This window comes from Balaenoptera borealis, assembly GCF_965194805.1.
Source record: "Balaenoptera borealis genome assembly, chromosome: 1".
Taxonomy (NCBI): Eukaryota; Metazoa; Chordata; class Mammalia; order Artiodactyla; family Balaenopteridae; genus Balaenoptera; species Balaenoptera borealis.
Genome location: NC_138860.1, coordinates 45,527,249 through 45,546,127, shown reverse-complemented (window position 1 = coordinate 45,546,127; position 18,879 = coordinate 45,527,249). Strand labels below are relative to the sequence as shown.

General features: G+C 38.7%; 1 long non-coding RNA gene across 1 annotated transcript in view; it reads right to left on the bottom strand.

Moving 5' to 3' along the window:
- Positions 1–16,436, bottom strand: part of LOC309633509 — a 41,916-nt gene extending 25,480 nt beyond the window's left edge. Inside the window, exon 1 of the long non-coding RNA XR_014247584.1 lies at positions 998–16,436. This is a non-coding gene — a long non-coding RNA (uncharacterized lncRNA). The remainder of the gene's footprint in view (positions 1–997) is intronic.
- Between the last annotated feature and the right edge of the window lie 2,443 nt (positions 16,437–18,879).

The following is an 18,879-nucleotide window of genomic DNA, read 5'->3' as shown; positions in this document are numbered from 1 at the left end:
TACTTCTAAAGAGGGTAAGGAAGAAGATCGCCCCCAGTCCCCCGAATCGTGAGAACCTGGTGTAGGCTAGCTCTACCTTGGGTCAGATTAAGTGGCAGCTAAACCACCTGTTTTTGGAAACGTCCCTGAAAGCACCACCTTCCCTTGGTCTGAAAATCTCCTCTAGTGTATTCTATGAGAAGACTATTGTCTCCAGAAGACCATTGTGAAAACAGCCGAGGGAGGACCAGGGCTTATCATTGATATATGATATATACTGAGTTCCTGGCTCAGGGCTTGTATATATTTGTCCAGTGGATGGATATTCCTTGTAGGAGAGGAAAGGTCCTGACTAAGTTTATCTGATTAGCTAAGTAATGTGAATAGATAGTGTTTGTGACCGAAGACAGTATGACTAGAGGAAGACATTCATGATAGGCACATGGTAATGAAACGGAGGGATTGTGCTGCACATCTGCATACAGATGCTGAGAACCCCACTAGAAATACTGAATCAGGATTTTTGGAGAACAGGGCCCAGGAATATGCATTCCCCCACCTTCCCACCCCCAGACTCCACAGGATATTTAGACACAGCCACCGTTGGGAATTATTCCAACAAAAGTAAGTTTCCTAGAACAGGCTTGAATGTAGTGCTTCCTGGGTATGTGGAGAGACAATGAATGCTTATTGACTGACGGACTGAATGAATTAATTAATCAGGGACTACCTAGAACTTGAGTTCTTAATTATAGTTACAGCCTTGCTGCCCCCATTGCATTCAAGCCTGGATGTCTTTACCAGCACTACCAGAGCCTCAGCTGTAATCTGGAGCATCAGGAGAAGACAGGAAGAGCAAGGAGGAGATAAGCAGAAAATGTCAACTGAAATAGCATCTTGGGATGTTTTGGGTTCCATCTAGCCTCCCCCTCCTCCCAAAAAAGAGGCAGATTGACATCCCATCTCTCCAGCTGGCTGATGGCATGTGCATGACTGAAAGTAATTAACGGCTTCTTACCAGGATCAGCCTCAGAGCAGGAAAGCTGATGATAAAATGGTGCAGGTGACAGAAATGTGGTCTTGCAGGACCCCCAGAGGAGCTCCAAATCAGATCAGCTGTCCTTCATTAATCAAAAGTTGGCTGTAGCTCACTCCTCTATTTGGAATGAGTCTAACCTTCCATCATTACGGATGAGCGGCAGGTTCATGAATAAGGTTTTAGCACGAAACTGGGTACACGCTTGTTATTGTAATCTCAGCCTGTGAAAGGAAATGTCTTAAAGGCCGAATCAAGCTCATGATCTGCAGTCCCACATTTAGAGTGCGTTAACGCCTTTTCCTTTATTCTTGGATTGCGTTACTCTTTCTTCCCATGCAAATTGTGGCTGGTGCTCCGTGAGTGTGCCCTTATGCATTCAGCTGGAATCTCCAACGATAAGCCAGGACTGAGGATGGTCTTCAAGGAAGAAGCACTGGCAGAGGGGAGAACTTGAGATCCGTGCCATTTAGTTGAGCACTGTGGAAGCGCTCTGCAGCAGAGAAATTCATGGAGACATATTATTAACCCCACTTTATAGATGAAGAAACTGAGATTCCAAGATGCTGAGAAATTTGCCTAAATTTACATAGGCAATAATGTAGGGGAGTAATCAGTAGAGGGTGAGGGGTAGAGGAGTGGAGGGGAAGGCACAAAAGAAGAGAGGGTGTGAAAGGTCAGTCATAAAGCAAGGGACGTTGAAAAGAATGAGGAAAAGAAGGATTAAATGAGTGCAGGGGTTTTTTGGTTTCATTTTGGGGTTTTTTTGGGTTTTTTGTTTGGTTGTTTGTTTGTTTGTTTGTTTTACTGTACCCTATTCACCTGGAGTTCAGTTATAAATCATCTGAAGTTTTGATCAGTTATCTCTATACTCATTGCTGGTTTAGAGTCTTGTCTCTAAATAACACAGCGCCAGAAGCCCAGTAGGGGAAATTCTTTGGGTAGAGCCAGCTAAGGTCTGTGCCAGATCAAACACACATAGAATTAGATCCAACCAGGGGACTAGACATTCTCTACTGCTGGTATCAAGTCAATGTGTACTCAGTCTGGATAAAGCTGTTCCCTGACCCAGCACCTCCCTCTTATACACTCACCAGTCAAGGATCACGCACATTCCAGGAACCATGTGTCTGTGACCTCCTCAGCCTGTCATTGCTCTGTGTCCCTTGCTTCTCTCTGCAGCAAGTTGGACCCTGAGTCACATCACATGAGGCAGTCAGAAAAAATGTTCTGTTTGACAAACGTTCCTGCCACATACTATGCATGCTCTGCTATAGATAAAAGAAATGTGACAGGAAAGTACTCAAAATAGTAATGATCTATTTCTTCCTGGATTTTCTTGTACAGGTTGAACTCTAAAAGTAAGTTTAAAATAGCTGCACTTCTTATACACCTGGACTGAGATTTACTGCCTATTAAATAATCTTCAGCCATTAAGAATTTGGTGCTACACCTGTGAAATTTTAAAACTGAACAAGTCTAATAATTTCAGAAGACTAATAGTTATGCAAACATTAGAGGGGATTAGAGTTTGTTTATGGTACCTTTACAACTCCCTGGAAAGTAAATATTAAAACTGTGTTTTCAATTAGGGACCTTGTTTTCACTAACCAGGTCCTTCAAGAGACCATCAGGGAGCTGACTGTACATTTAATGAAAGTCTGTGAATTGCCATAGCTTGTATTTCTAGAGAAATTTTTGTCATCTGGGACCACAATCGTGACAAGAGACTAATATGTGTCTTAAGGTCCCAACCTTTGAATTTAACTGCATTATGATTATATTTTTTCTTTGACAGTAGGGAAGAAAGACTCAGAAATATCTCTTCTAAGAATGACAGTTTGTATTGTGCTTTTTAAAAAAATCATGCTCGTATTGTTGATCATAATGTTCTCTGCCTATCTTCTCACAGCTGTCATCCATCCTGGAAACTACCTGCTTTGATGAGCACCAGTTAAGAGGCAAACTAGGTCAGAATTTTGACTGGGGATTGTGAAAAGCACAGCAAAAGCTGTGTAACTCAAGAAACCCTAAATAAAATTAATCCTCTATAAATAATGGCATGCAAGTATACCTGGTAGCGAAATACTATAGTTGCTCTATGAGAGCATTTGAAATAGATTTTTTTTTTTAATCTTCCTGGTCTCTAACCCTTTATCCTTCTGAATTATTAGTGTCACTTGAAACCTTACCAGAATGTCTGTCTGCTCTCTGTAGGAATTGGTTCTCCAAAGTAATCAACTAAACTCCCTTAACTAGAAGAAGCTGGTTAACCATTATGTGGATAGAACATTGTAACCAAGATGGCACAGCTTCTCTCTGTCCACCAATGTCTGCCACCAGTAGGCCTCTGCCTTTTGACTACGACTTCCTATCCATAAATGGAGTAATCCAGCTGATTTTATTTAAGAGAGTTTGTATGATTATTTTGGAGACATTTTCAAGTGCTATGATCTGTCTCTCCGTCCATCCATCCATCGATCCATCCATCCAACCAATAAATATTTACTAACCATTTAGTATGTTCAAGCCACTGGGCATATAATGGTGAGAAAGACAGGACAGATGGGGTTTCTGACTTCAGGGAGCTTATAATGGAGCAGCAAAGGAACACAATTAAAAAAGCAAATATAAATAATAGAAGAAGTGTTCTGATAGAGGAAGAATATGAGACCGTGGGAACACACCGCATAAACACGTAACCTGTGAGACGCTCTCACAGGGGAAGTGATGTCTGAGTTGAAACTTGAGGCTGAGCGGGAGGAGGTCAGCCCAAGAGCGGGCAGAGCCTTGTTCTGGCAGGAGAATTAGCTGACAGGGAGAGAGAGTCATGGGTGGTTGGGGAGCTGAAATGTTGGAGTTCAGGGAGAGGAGTAACAGGAAATGGACCTGCAGAAATAAGGAGGCGTCTACCTACCTCTCCTGAGGAGCCTTGAAAGAAATGCTAATGAGACTGGACTTCATCCTAAGACAGTTGTAGGGTTTGGAGTAGGGAAACAACACAATTAGATTTCCGTTTCACAAGGATTACCTTGGTTGCAGTGTAGGGAATAGAGGCAAGACTGAAAGCAGGGGGACCACTTGATCGTCATAGTCTTGACAAAGGACAGAGGTGGCCTGGACAGTGTAGCCGTAGTAGGGAATGGAGAGGTGTAGGGAGGCAAATAACAGGATTTAGTGGCAGACACTATGTGGGAGATCAGGGACATGATAAATCCTTATGATGCTGAGCCCGGATTCTCACGGGAAAAGATGTGAGAAGCATGAAATGCAGGGATTTTCTGGAGCTTGGAACCAATTGTCACTTGGATTCTGTGTTTGACCTTTTCTGTTTTGGACTTGAAACTCCAGGAGGATAGAAATCATGCAGTGTACTTTCTCCCTACCCAATTGGTATCATGAAAGAAATCACAGAAAAACTGGGTTTGAGTCACAGTTTTGCAATTCAGTAAATTTGAGATATCAGGCAAAATACTTAATGTCTAATCAGAGCCCACTTCAGGCCCCAGGAAGACAACAGTGAACAAGAGTGAAATCTTTAACTTTTATGAGCTCTAGCTGAGAAGACAGACAATAAGCAAATAAATAGAAAACTAGATAATTACAAATTGTGGTAAGTGCTATGAAGGAAATAAAAAAGGATCATGAGATAGAGCTAAAGAATAAGAATTGGTCAGTCACTAAAGGGCTGGTGGAAAGGCATTACAAGCAGAAGGGACAGCAAGTGCAAAGCCTGCCAATGGGAAAGAGCTTGGTGGGTCAAGTAACAGGCACTCACGGAGGCAGGCCTTGTAGGCTAAGAGGAGATTACATTTTATTCTCAGAGCGAGAGAAACCATTAGCGCATTTTAAGCAAGGCAATCAGCATGTCCAGATTTACATTTTTATAGTGTCATTCTGGCTGCTAAATGGAGAATGAATTGGAGAGGGAGAAAGTAAAGAGATCAGCTAGGAGACTATTACAGCTGTCCAGGAAAGATAAAAGTAGCTCAAATAATAATAAGTAATGGGTCTATAGCACTTACACTCTTTTAGAAATTTTTTTTCATAGATAATTTTGGGTAAGTTTTGGATAAAAAAACACTGAAAATGTTTTACTTAATTTATAAATTTCCATCACTTTATTATAAAAATACAGAAAACATGAAAAAAATTACAGAGTGTTACAGTACATACCTACCTCAAAGATTCTAAAATAACCATTTACTAGTCTCACTTTGTCACATGTCTGTTCCTCTAATCATCCCTCTATCAGGTCATCTTATTTTTTTGATGCATTTCAAAGTAAGTGCAGGTATCAATACACAACCCATAAACACTGCAGCATGAATAAACTTAACTAGGAATCTGAATTTTTTATGATTCTTTTTTTCTTTTGTGATGAAACATACATATTTGTAATGCACAAATATAAATGTACTATTTGACACATTTGCCAAACGCATATAGCAATGTATGCCCTATTTCCTCACCTTTTCTTTTGGCATCCCAGTGACACTTTATGAGACTTTTGATATTATTCCACAGGTCCCTGAGGCTCTGTAAACTTTTTTCAATCTTTTTTGTCTCTGTTATTCAGGTTGGATAACCTATTGATCTATCTTCAAGTGCACTTTGCTTTGTCATCTTCAATCTTCTATTAATCTCATTCAGTGATTTTAAAATTTTTTTAGCTTTTTATTTTTCAGTTCAAGAACTTCTTTTGATATTTTGTTACAGTTTATGTTTCTCTGCCAAATTTTCCTGCTCTTTTATTCATTATGTATTTTTCTTTGTAATATTATGCATAATTGTAATAGCTGCTTCAAAATCCTTGTCTACTAATTTGAACATCTGCATCACTTTAGGGTTATTCTCCATTGATTGCCTTTCCTTTTGAATTTGGTTTGTATTTTTCTGTTTCTTTGTATATAAAGTAATTTTGGATTGTCTCCTGGACATGTGGATAATATTTTGTGTAGACTCTGGATTCTGTTAATTTCTTCAGAAGAGTGTTGATTTTTTTCAACTTAAGTAAAATAAAAACAAGAGCTACCTGTTCCTAACCTAAAAACTCCAGTTTCTTTTGTAAGCAGTCTACATATGTTGACTGATTAATTTTCACAACATATCAATCCTATCAGATAGGCCATTTTGTAGGTGAGGAACCTGAGGCACAGAGAAGTTAGGTAAATTGCCCTTACAGCTAGTAAGTGGAGGAGCTCCAGAGTCTGACCTTCCAATACTTCTTAAAGTGGGGTGCTAGCAGTGGATACAGAAATAGGTGCACAGATCTGAAAATTATTAAGAAGTTAGAGGACTTCCCTGGTGGCTCTGTGGTTAAGAATCCACCTGCCAATGCAGGGGACATGGGTTCAAGCCCTGTTCCGGGGAAGATCCCACATGCCGCAGAGCAACTAAGCCCGTGCGCCCCAACTACTAAGCCTGCGCTCTAGAGCCCACGAGCCACAACTACTGAACCCATGCGCAGCAACGAAAACCCAATGCAACCAAATTAAAAAAAAAATAAAAAAAAAAAGAAGTTAGAGTCTCTCCAAGACTTGGAGAGATTATGTATGAGAGAGTGATGGAAAGAGAAGAATCTAAAAGCATTCTGGACTTTTGGCTTGAGCAATGGATAAATGGTGATAAAACTTACTGATGTAATGAAAACTGGAGGAATACCTAGATTCCATTGTTGTTGGGAGGGGTATAGTATTTTAGATTTGTTGAGTCTGAAATTTTATTAGACATTCAAATAGAGTTGTCTAGTAGGCATTTGAGAATATGAGTCTGGAGTTTGGGAGTGGGTTGATTAGGGCTGTAGATACAACTTTGGTAGTTGTCAGCACATGGGTATCCTTTAAAGTCACTGGATTGAATGAGGTAAATAAGGCAAAAGTACAGCTAGAGAAGAGAAGATGGCTGGGGGAAAATTCCCAAGACACTTAAACACTAAGAAACTGGGAAGAATTTGGCAAAAGAAACTAAGAAAGAGCAGCTAGTAATTCTGAAGGAAATCCAGGAAAACGTAGTGTCCTGGAAGCCAGGAGAAGAGAAAGTTTTCAGAAGAAAGATGTGGTAACATGCATGAAGTACTGCTGGAATGTTTAGAAAAGATAAGGACAGAAAAGTGTCTATTGGATTTAGCAAATGGAGGTCCATAGAGTAAAAAGGTCGGGCATATTGGAGTGGGTTGAAGAATCAATAGTTGAATGAGGAAGTGGAGATAGCAAGTTCTGAATCATTAGTTAATAGGTTTGTAGCGAGTCGAGATCAGAGGAATGAGGCAGAATATTTTATGCAGGCGGGACTGATACAATAGACCTGGAGACATTTATCAACATTAATCGTTAACCAAATACCTGATTTAGCCAATTCTTTGGATTGTTTTGAAAATCAAATGAGTTCTGCAGAACTCCTCTGTAGACTGTGAACTACTTCAAGAAAATTTTTAGGAGTATTTTTTTTAGGCTTTGTAATTTCTGTGGGTTTTCTTTTTATCTTATATAGTACATACCTTTTGATCAAGGTCCACATTGATTTAACTTCTTTTGTGTTGTGTTACATAAAAATTGATGTTTAATGAATGCCTTTTCTAAACCATTCCCTTTGAAACTTTGACTAGTTGTTTTATTCCTCTGGATTTCAGTTTTCCCATTTTGAAAAATAGATGATAAACGATGAAGAAATATATTCCTTGTCAGAGATGTCTGAACATATTGCTGAGTGGAATAAGGGTTTAAAAAATAACCTATAGTGTATAATTCTGTTTTTGAAAAACTATATATATACATCAATGTATTTATCTCATTCAATTAATTTATTTCATATATCAATGTCTGGAAATATTTTTAACAGAATAACAAAATGGAATTGTGTTTACCAAAATTTAACAATATGAAATAGTAAAATGAAGAGAATAAAGAAAACAGAACTGTGCAAACATAGATAATAATATTTTATTTCATAAGGTAGGACAAATTTTATCATTTGTGAAGGGATAAGTATCAAAATCAAGATGGCTTATATGGAGTGAAATCCGGCTCAGTTTATTTGACCCTGAGCACATCAAGGACCATATTAGTTCTGAACTTTCTACTGTTCCTATGTGAAGAAAAAAATCAGCCTGAATCCAGGTGTCTTTTGATCCTTCCTGAAACTTTCCCGTTTTCTATATGCCCATCCTTCAAAAGAACCTGCCTCCGTCTATGTTTGCTAATAGTACCAGCTCCACTTCCTGACCCATTTCTATCAGTGACTTCTTTCAGTTCTGGCTTTGAATATTTTGTCAGCTAAATCCTACAGGCTTCCTTTTATTCTGTGCTTTATCGAGAGTATGCTGAGTCCCAGCTCAGTGTCAGTTTTGGAACACAGACTTCATGCCTGGCTCTGTAGGACAAATGCTACTGTGCCAGGTTTTTTTGTTTTGTTTTGTTTTTGGTGGCTGTCTTCCACTGTATCTGCAGTGACCAATGGTAAGCATCGTGTTCTGGTGCCCCCTGATGCAGTCTGCCACTTGCCCAACTGTACCTTGGCTTACATCCCTGTGTTCCAGTGTTTTTGTGATTGTCCTTTTTGGATTAGAAGTACCTTATAGGAAATTGGTAACTCTTGCTTATTTTTGACTACTGGGAAAAGAGTCATAAGAGCCTCAATCCAAAAAAAATAAAAATACATCTTGTAATTTTTTCAGTGGTTTTCTTTGTTTTTAAAGGTTACCTGAAGGTGAAGGAGTTGAAGGACATTTTCTTGGGCTGTTTACTCCGCCTTAGGTGCCGTTTCTTCTCCTTTCTCCTCATCTAGTGCAGTTCTAACTTCAAGGTCCAGTTGAAATCTCAGCCACTCCATGAAGACTCACCACCCCTGCCTTAGGGATCTGCCCTTTCTCTGTGTTCTGGTAACACACAATGTCTACACTAGTTTTTTCAAACTTAACGTGTGCTGCCTATCTGTCAAATATAAGCTTTGTCTTCCCAATTAGACTATCAGCTTTGTCTTTCCCTCACTGATTCTAAGTACAGGCTCTGGAATAAGAGTGCCTGGACTCCTGGTTGCATCACTGGTTAGCTGTATGACCTTGTTCAAACCATTTTCCATCTTTATGCCTTAGGTGCCTTCATTGTTCAATGTGATAATAGTATCTATCTTTTAAGGTTGTTGGGAGAGTTAAATGAAATTATACACGTAACATGTTTATATAGTGTTTGGCACATAGCTAGTCTTCAATAATTGTTATATTTGTATGGTTACTGTTATTTAACTCCTGAGATTAAAAGAACTGGAGAAACAGTTATGAAACAGGCAATATTCTACAGAAATGATTTCTGCCATAGTACAGTTTAAATTCTAAACCTTAGTAACTAATTACTCAATTATTTATTTAAATACTACTCTTTTAATAAGTACAGGGTGCTCTGAGCACCCTGGAGGGTTTGGGAAAGTTCCCCTGAGGAAGTGATAAATGAATTTAGATATGGAAAAGGAATAAGTGTGAACCAGGTGAATGTCAGGAAGAATATTCCAGGCAAAAGGAACAGCACGTGTGTGGACCCTGAGCTGGAGGAAAGCACGGAGTATGTGAGGAACTGAAAGAAGGCCAGCACGACCAGAACACAGTGGTCGAATGAGGAACTGGGTTTTATGTCTTGTCATTTTCCTGTTATCTTGTGCCTATATATTGAAGAGCTCGATTAATACTTGTTAATGGCGTAGGCTACATGGGTAAAGCTGGTTCATCTGATTCTTTGAGGCCTCACATGAAAGCGGTTTTCTGGGTAAGTGGTGCATCAGTAAGGGTCCAATCAGGAAAATAGAAACCACATTGGACATTTCAGCAGTGAGAATTTAAAAGACGAGTTGGTTACACAGGTACTGGAGAAATGAGTAGGAAGAGAGAACATCAGAGTAAGAGAGGGAGTGACTATAAGAAGCTACTACATCTCCAGACCAGAATCTTAAACTTCATCTTTATTGCCTCTCTCTCCCACATCCAGTCTCTCACAAAGTCCTATCTTTATAGCCCAGAGGAGCTAGAACTCAGAACCACGTGTGTGAGGGGGTGAGGGTGGAGGCAGAGGGGCTCTCTAGGTGCTGCCAGCAGGTGCTGGTACCTCGGGAGCTTGGAAAAGCTAGGAAGACTTCTCAGTTGGTGCTGGTACCTATACCTCTAAGAATGAATCATTCACGTTAGTTCTAAGATTACTGAGATAAAGCAGGACACTGAGGCCATATGCCCATCCCAGGGTGGAGCGCCACTGCTAAGACAACAGTGATAGAACAGGAAGAGAGCAGAAAGGAGCTTACCTTCTAGGCTCCCTCTAGCGGCCACTATTGGTGGAAAATGATAGGGGATCAACAGGCAAAGCAGAAATGTGATTTGCAGAATCCTAGCCCCAGCATCAAATAGCGTAGTGTAGAAGGGTGGATGTCAGTTTTTATCTAGGTAAGAACAAAGGCGGTGAGCCTTGATAATCGGACATCAAGGGTGACATGATTTTGCTTTGGATAGCATCTGAATCTCTAATTTCTGACCTTTAGCATATAGCAAGTTATTTTGAAAGACTGCAGACAAAAATATTCCATTAACTCTTTCTTTGGAAGTAATGAAGATGAATTCCTCTGCTAATGCAGAAACATAGAGAAAACGTCTTTTAAGTTTATGCCACTCCAGTCTCTGAAGTGGAAATGTATGTGTATATGTATGCATATATATGTATACGTATGTATATCTATACATATACATATGTATGTAATACATACATATACATACACATTCATATTTAAGTGTATGATATTTAAGTGTATATTTTAAATTATTGAAAAAGAACAAGATCTCATTCCAGGACTTAAAGCTATTGGAAACTAGCACACACATTCATTAAAATACTGAAGGTGATTACACAGGTTTCTTTCAGATACCAAAAGGTCTTGCCATCTATCAGATCTCTTGCTTGTATACTCCGGGGAAATCTCTGCTTCCCCACTTTTCCCTTGGTGGTTGACTGTAGAATCCCTGGGATTTGGAGGATCACATGTGCCTTTTCTCCCAGTCTCTGACCTAGGCTTAATTAAAGCCAATTAGGCTGATGAAGCTGAGCAGGTACCACCTAGAGACCTTTTTATTACTCCCCCTGCCCTGAGCCCCATGGTGTGGAATATTTTGTCACCTAAACCACGAACAATAGGTTATCAGTAATTTCTCAATATTTGTGAATAACAATATTCTTAAAAGTTAACCACCGTTTTGATACTAAGTTGACTGAATTCAACTTAGCAAATGGATGTTTTAGCCATCCCAAGCAGTTCTAACAAAGACTAAAAGGTGATGTTCATTGGATATTTTGGAATATTACAAATAATGATTGGATTGCCCAATACTACTTTGAAGTACCTTAAAATACACAGTTTTAGGTATAAATAATTTTTTTCATGTGTCCTATATTAAAAGATGTGTTTGCATGGAAGGTCGATTTAATGCAAAAGTGCGACTTTTGATCAATTCCTCTTGGTCAATGACAATAATTGAATTCAGTTCTTTAGTTCCTTTATTTCAACTCCTATATTTCTCCAGAGAGTTAGTGAAATAAGTACTTAAACTGGTATGGAAAGAATGAACTTTCCACTTAAAAGGGGCATTGAAATGTTATTTATTGTTCAAATTGACTCATCCGTCTCAAACATTCATTTCCTGAAAATAATCCCTTGGTGTTGTTTGTATAACTGAAACCTTATTATTTTATTCCACATACTTTCCCTGTTCTGATTTTCAGCATTAGAAAGCAATAATAACCTTGGTGAAAGATAATTCCTGTAGATCATTATTCCATGGCCAGTTTTAGCTGGCCATTAATCCCTCAGTAATGCCACATACTTTGATTTTGTTGCTTAAATCAACACAAACCAGAATTACTGGCAGTCACAAAGATCTGAGAATTCAGTGTTCAACTGTAAAACAAAATGCAGCTTTTATCAGAAACACAAAATACAATAAACAGATAAATATATTTATTTCTCAAAAATATGGTCTTGTTATAGGTTCCTGAAAAATTACCCAGATATCAATTTTTTAAAATAAGCTATGCATTATTTATGTGTTTGTTTCTCTGCTGGTAACAATATTTATGTGAGAAACAGGAAAAAAAACCCATGGTGCAAACATAACATAAATCTTTGATGGGGTTTAGACCTCTTTCCATCTTTAATCTGCATGACATTTGCTGCCTCTTTACAGGATCAATTATGCGTTTGAAAGACCAGTCATCAAATTTACCTCATTTATTCTGGATGCTTTGCTTTCTGTTAGAATATATGGCCAAATAGTGCTGGCTAGTGCCTTATGTTGTACAGTTGCATACTTTGATATTAGTGTGTAAAAATATAACTTATTAACATAGTGAAGTATAAACATTGGCCTGAATTATGAAACATCATTATTATTTTTAAAGTAAGTACCAAATTGAAAACAACTTTAAAGTATGTTAATAAAAACCTAGGTACATTTCTGTACCTTTCTTGATGATCCTTAGCTGTTGTCCATCCAACCTCAGCTCTAGTCTGTTTCTAGTCTGGGAAGAAGCTGCTCTTCCTTAACTTGGCCAAAGACCTTTCTGGGGCTTTCTCACTGTACTGAGCTTTTTAGTAGCTTCACTGGCTTCACTTATATTTCTGCTACAAGATTTAACTTCCTTATAGATGCAGTCTTCCGTTTGTCTTTAGCTTCCTCACTTAACACTACTTAGTTTTCTTTTTATCTAAGTTCCGTGTATCAGTCTCTTACTTTCTCCTTAGTGGGGTAGAAAATTGTCCTCCAGATTCACAAGGCTGTTGTTGATGGAGAGAAATTACAGATATGATGTGCCTTTCCCAGGCAGCAGCACACCCAAGTTGACAATCACATTTCTCCCCTCAGCTACATGAAGACTTACTAGTTAAGTTTGCCTCTTTTTTTTTATCGTTTATTAAATGCTTATTAGTGTATTAAATATTTACATGCATCATCTTATTTAATTCTCCAGTAATCCATTTCAGTTGGTATCATTGTTATCCCCATTTTATAGGTGAGGAGACAGAGGCTTACCTACTACTAGCAGATATATCTCAACCTATTCTTTTTCTTTTTCTTTTTTTTAACATCTTTATTGGAGTATAATTGCTTTACAATATTGTGTTAGTTTCTGCTTTATAACAAAGTGAATCAGCTATACATATACATATATCCCCATATCTCTTCCCTCTTGTGTCTCCCTCCCTCCCACCCTCCCTATCCCATCCCTCTAGGTGGTCACAAAGCACCGAGCTGATCTCCCTGTGCTATGCGGCTGCTTCCCACTAGCTATCGGTTTTACATTTGGTAGTGTATATATGTCCTGGGACAAAGTGAGAGAGTGGCATGGACTTATATACATTTGCCTCTTCTTAAAGAAAACTACTCTGAGCTTCTTTTCTCCTTTCTTGACAAATTGCTTAGTTGAGCGTCTGTAAAATGAAATGTACATCACATCAATCCCATAGCAACCCTCATACCCAAGATCTAATATGTTTTCCTTCTGGTCTTACTGAGACCATATATTCTAAGTTAATTATCTAAGTAATATCAGAGTGTAACTTTTGAAACCACTTTGAAACTCTTCCAGAGAGCCAACAAAAGATACAAAGTGGTTTTAAGACAAACTCAAATATTGGGGAAAATATAACTATGTGTAATGGTAGTCTTGGTGGCTAGATTAAGGCAGCTCCTCCCAGTAGTTGTTGGTAGGCAGAGTTGACCTTTGGGGAAGAGGTAGGAAAATTTGCAAAGGAGCTAAGGGAATTTATGGGACCGAAGAATCAAGAACCTGGCCCCCTCTCTTCTGAGTTTCAATGTTATTAGAATATCTTCAGTAGACAGAGTTGATGCTAACTGAACTCTTCCAGCAGGAAGGACTCCAAACGTTGCTAAGAAATGTGCAAAAAATTGTCGTGTCCCAATTTTAACACCAAGGTTGCATGTTGGTGGTGCATATCCACAAAATGTACAAAATGTGGATATGGTAGAAGCTACTCTTAGCCCAGCCAGAAACAAGCTGGGGGTCATATTTGGATGCAATGACTGAAATTTTGATTATGAACTAAAAGAACTGCAGCAAGAGCCAGCAAAGAAGTCATTACAAGTGGACAATCATCCTGTGGACATCCAGTGCTCAGTAGTTAAGTGATGGGGCTGCTACTGAACAATTACACTAGTGGTTTTGTTAGCCCTCCTGGTTCTCTCCATGTGATATTTGGAAGTAGGAACAGCCACTTTGGGCTGAATAAGTAAATTTGAGTAAGTAAACTGAGTAAGTAAACTTGGATAGTTCAGAACAAGTAGTGGTTCCTAAAGGGAAATATTGAGATTCTTGCTGATGAAATAATTAGTTGGTATTACAAAGGAGATATAATTACCTTTGCATTGCAAGCTTGGAAAAGAAGGTCGTATTAGTAATGTATATTTGAAAATGTTAATATAGTCAAAATTTATTCTGAACTTCAAAAGAATTTATCCTACATTATGACATTTTTCATATTTGTTTTAGTAAACATATTTTTGCAAAGGTATTGTCTCTCCCTTCAAAATTTGTTTATTAATGGCCCTGATTTATCTTGATCTCAACTCTTGCTTCACCTCCCATGGAGTACAGCAAAGCGCCTCATGCAAAATAGGTACTAAATTACACAACTCAATATTAAATTATAGAATGAGATAACATTTGGAACACCCAGAATACTTTAAATACTGAAAGATTCACACATCTTTACGAGCAATATTTGTTTTATTCAAGAAAATAAATTTTTGGCCCTGAACCAAGATAGCAGAGTAGAAGGACGTGCTCTCACTCCCTCTTGCGAGAACACCAGATCACAACTAGCTGCTGGACAATCATTGACAGGAAGACACTGGAACTTACCAAAAAAGATACCCCACATCCAAAGACAAAGGAGAAGCCAAAATGAGACGGTAGGAGGGGCTCAATCACAGTAAAATCAAATCCCATAACTGTTGGGTAGGGGACTCACAGACTGGAGAACACTTATACCATAGAAGTCCACCCACTGGAGTGAAGGTTCTGAGCCCCACGTCAGGCTTCCCAACCTGGGGGTCTGGCAATGGGAGGAGGAATTCCTAGAGAATCAGACTTTGAAGGCTAGTGGGATTTGATTGCAGGACTTCGACAGGACTGGGGGAAACAGAGACTCCACTCTTGGAGGGCACACACAAAGTAGTGTGTGCATCGGGACCCAGGGTAAGGAGCAGTGACCCCAGGGGAAACTGAACCAGACCTACCTGCTACTGTTGGAGGGTCTCCTGCAGAGGTGGGGGGTGGCTGGGGCTCACAGTGGGGACAAGGACACTGGCAGCAGAAGTTCTGGGAAGTACTCCTTGGTTTGAGCCCTCCCAGAGTCCGCCATTAGCCCCAACAAAGAGCCCAGGTAGGCTCCAGTGTTGGGTTGCCTCAGGCCAAACAACCAAGAGGGATGGAATCCAGCCGCACCCATCAGCAGTCAAGAGGATTAAAGTTTTACTGAGCTCTGCCCACCAGAGCAACAGTCAGCTCTACCCACCACCAGTCCCTCCCATCAGGAAACTTGCACAAGCCTCTTAGATAGCCTCATCCACCAGAGGGCAGACAGCAGAAGCAAGAAGAACTACAATCCTGCAGCCTGTGGAACAAAAACCACATTCACAGAAAGATAGACAAGATGAAAAGGCAGAGGGCTATGTACCAGAAGAAGGAACAAAATAAAACTCCAGAAAACAACTAAATGAAGTGGAGATAGGCAACCTTCCAGAAAAAGAATTCAGAATAATGATAGTGAAGATGATCCAGGACCTCGGAAAAAGAATGGAAGCAAAGATCGAGAAGATGCAAGAAATGTTTAACAAAGACATAGAAGAATTAAAGAACAAACAAACAGAGATGAACAATACAATAACTGAAATGAAAACTACACTAGAAGGAATCAATAGCAGAAAAACTGAGTCAGAAGAACGGATAAGTGACCTGGAAGACAGAATGGTGGAATTCACTGCTGTGGAACAGAATAAAGAAAAAAGAATGAAAAGAAATGAACACAGCCTAAGAGACCTCTGGGACAACATTAAACACAACAACATTCGCATTATAGGGGTCGCAGAAGGAGAAGAGAGACAGAAAGGACCAGACGAAATATTTCAAGAGATTATAGTCGAAAAATTCCCTAAGATGGGAAAGGAAATAGCCAACCAAGTCCAGGAAGCTCAGAGAGTCTCATAGAGGATAAACCCAAGGAGAAACACGCCAAGACACATAGTAATCAGATTGGCAAAAATTAAAGACAAAGAAAAATTAGTGAAAGCAGCAAGGGAAAAACGACAAATTACATACAAGGGAACTCCCATAAGGTTAACAGCTGATTTCTCAGCAGAAACTCTACAAGCCAGAAGGGAGTGACATGATAAAGTGATGAAAGGGAAGAATCTACAACCAAGATTACTCTACCCGGCAAGGATCCCATTCAGATTCGATGGAGAAATCAAAAGCTTTCCAGGCAAGCAAAAGTTAAGAGAATTCAGCACCACCAAACCAGCTCTACAACAAATGCTAAAGGAACTTCTCTAAGTGGGAAACACAAGAGAAGAAAAGGACCTACAAAAACAAACCCAAAACAATTAAGAAAATGGTCATAGGAACATACATATCGATAATTACCTTAAACGTGAATGGATTAAATGCTCCAACCAAAAGACACAGGCTTGCTGAATGGGTACAAAAACAAGACCCATATATATGCTGTCTACAAGAGACCCACTTTAGACCTAGGGACACATACAGACTGAAAGTGAGGGGATAGAAAAAGATATTCCATGCAAATGGAAATCAAAAGGAAGCTGGAGTAGCAATACTCATATCAAATAAAATAGACTTTAAAATAAAGAAAGTTACAAGAGACAAGGAAGGACACTACATAATGATCAAGGGATCAATCCAAGAAGAAGACATAACAATTATAAATATATGTGCACCCAACATAAGAGCAACACAATACATAAGGCAACTGCTAACAGCTCTAAAATGGGAAATCAACAGTAACACAATAATACTGGGGGACTTTAACACCTCAGTTACACCAATGGACAGATCATCCAAAATGAAAATAAATAAGGAAACAGACGCTTTAAATGACACAATAGACCAGATAGATTTAATTGATATTCATAGGACATTCCATCCAAAAAACAGCAGATTACACTTTCTTCTCAAGTGCGCATGGAACATTCTCCAGGGTAGATCACATCTTGGGTCACAAATCAAGCCTCAGTAAATTTAAGAAAATTGAAATCGTATCAAGCATCTTTTCTGAGCACAACACTATGAGATTAGAAATGAATTACAGGGAAAAAAACGTAAAAAACACAAACACATGGAGGCTAAACAATACATTACTAAATAACCAAGAGATCACTGAGGAAATCAAAGAGGAAATCAAAGAATACCTAGAGACAAGTCACAATGAAAACACGACAATGCAAAACCTATGGGATGCAGCAAAAGCAGTTCTAAGAGGGAAGTTTATAGTAATACAATCCTACCTGAAGAAACAACAAACATCTCAAATAAACAATCTAACGTTACACCTAAAGGAACTAGAGAAAGAAGAACAAACAAAACCCAAAGTTAGTAGAAGGAAAGTAATCATAAAGATCAGAGGAGAAATAAATGAAATAGAAACAAGGAAAACAATAGCAAAGATCAATAAAAGTAAAAGCTGGTTCTTTGAGAAGATAAACAAAATTGATAAACCATTAGCCAGATTCATCAAGAAAAAGAGGGAGAGGACACAAATCAATAAAATTAGAAATGAAAAAGGAGAAGTTACAACAGACACCGCAGAAATACAAAGCATCCTAAGAGCCTACTACAAGCAACTCTATGCCAATAAAATGGACAACCTGGAAGAAATGGACAAATTCTTAGAAAGGTATAACCTTCCAAGACTGAACCAGGAAGAAACAGAAAATATGAACAGACCAATCACAAGTAATGAAATTGAAGCTGTGATTAAAAATCTTCCAACAAACAAAATTCCAGGACCACATGGCTTCACAGGTGAATGCTATCAAACATTTAGAGGAGAGCTAACACCCATCCTTCTCAAACTCTTCCAAAAAATTGCAGAGGAAGGAACGCTCCCAAACTCATTCTATGAGGCCACCATCATCCTGATACCAAAACCAGACAAAGATACTACAAAAGAAGAAAATTACAGACCAATATCACTGATGAATATAGATGCAAAAATCCTCAATAAAATACTAGCAAACAGAATCCAACAACACATTAAAAGGATCATACACCATGATCAAGTGGGATTTATCCCAAGGATGCAAGGATTCTTCAATATATGCAAATCAATCAATGTGATACACCATATTAACAAATTGAAGAAGAAAAACCATATGATCATCTCAATAGATGCAGAAAAAGCCTTTGACAAAATTCAACACCGATTTATGATAAAAACTCTCCAGAAAGTGGGCATAGAGGGAACCTACCTCAACATAATAAAGGCTATATATGACAAACCCACAGCAAACATCATTCTCAATGCTGAAAAACTGAAAGCATTTCCTCTAAGATCAGGAACGAGTCAAGGATGTCCACTCTCACCAGTATTATTCAACATAGTTTTGGAAGTCCTAGCCATGGCAATCAGAGAAGAAAAAGAAATAAAAGGAATACAATTTCAAAAAGAAGAAGTAAAACTGTCACTGTTTGCAGATGACATGATACTATACATAGAGAATCCTAAAGATGCCACCAGAAAACTTCTAGAGCTAATCAGTGAATTTGGTAAAGTTGCAGGATACAAAATTAATGCACAGA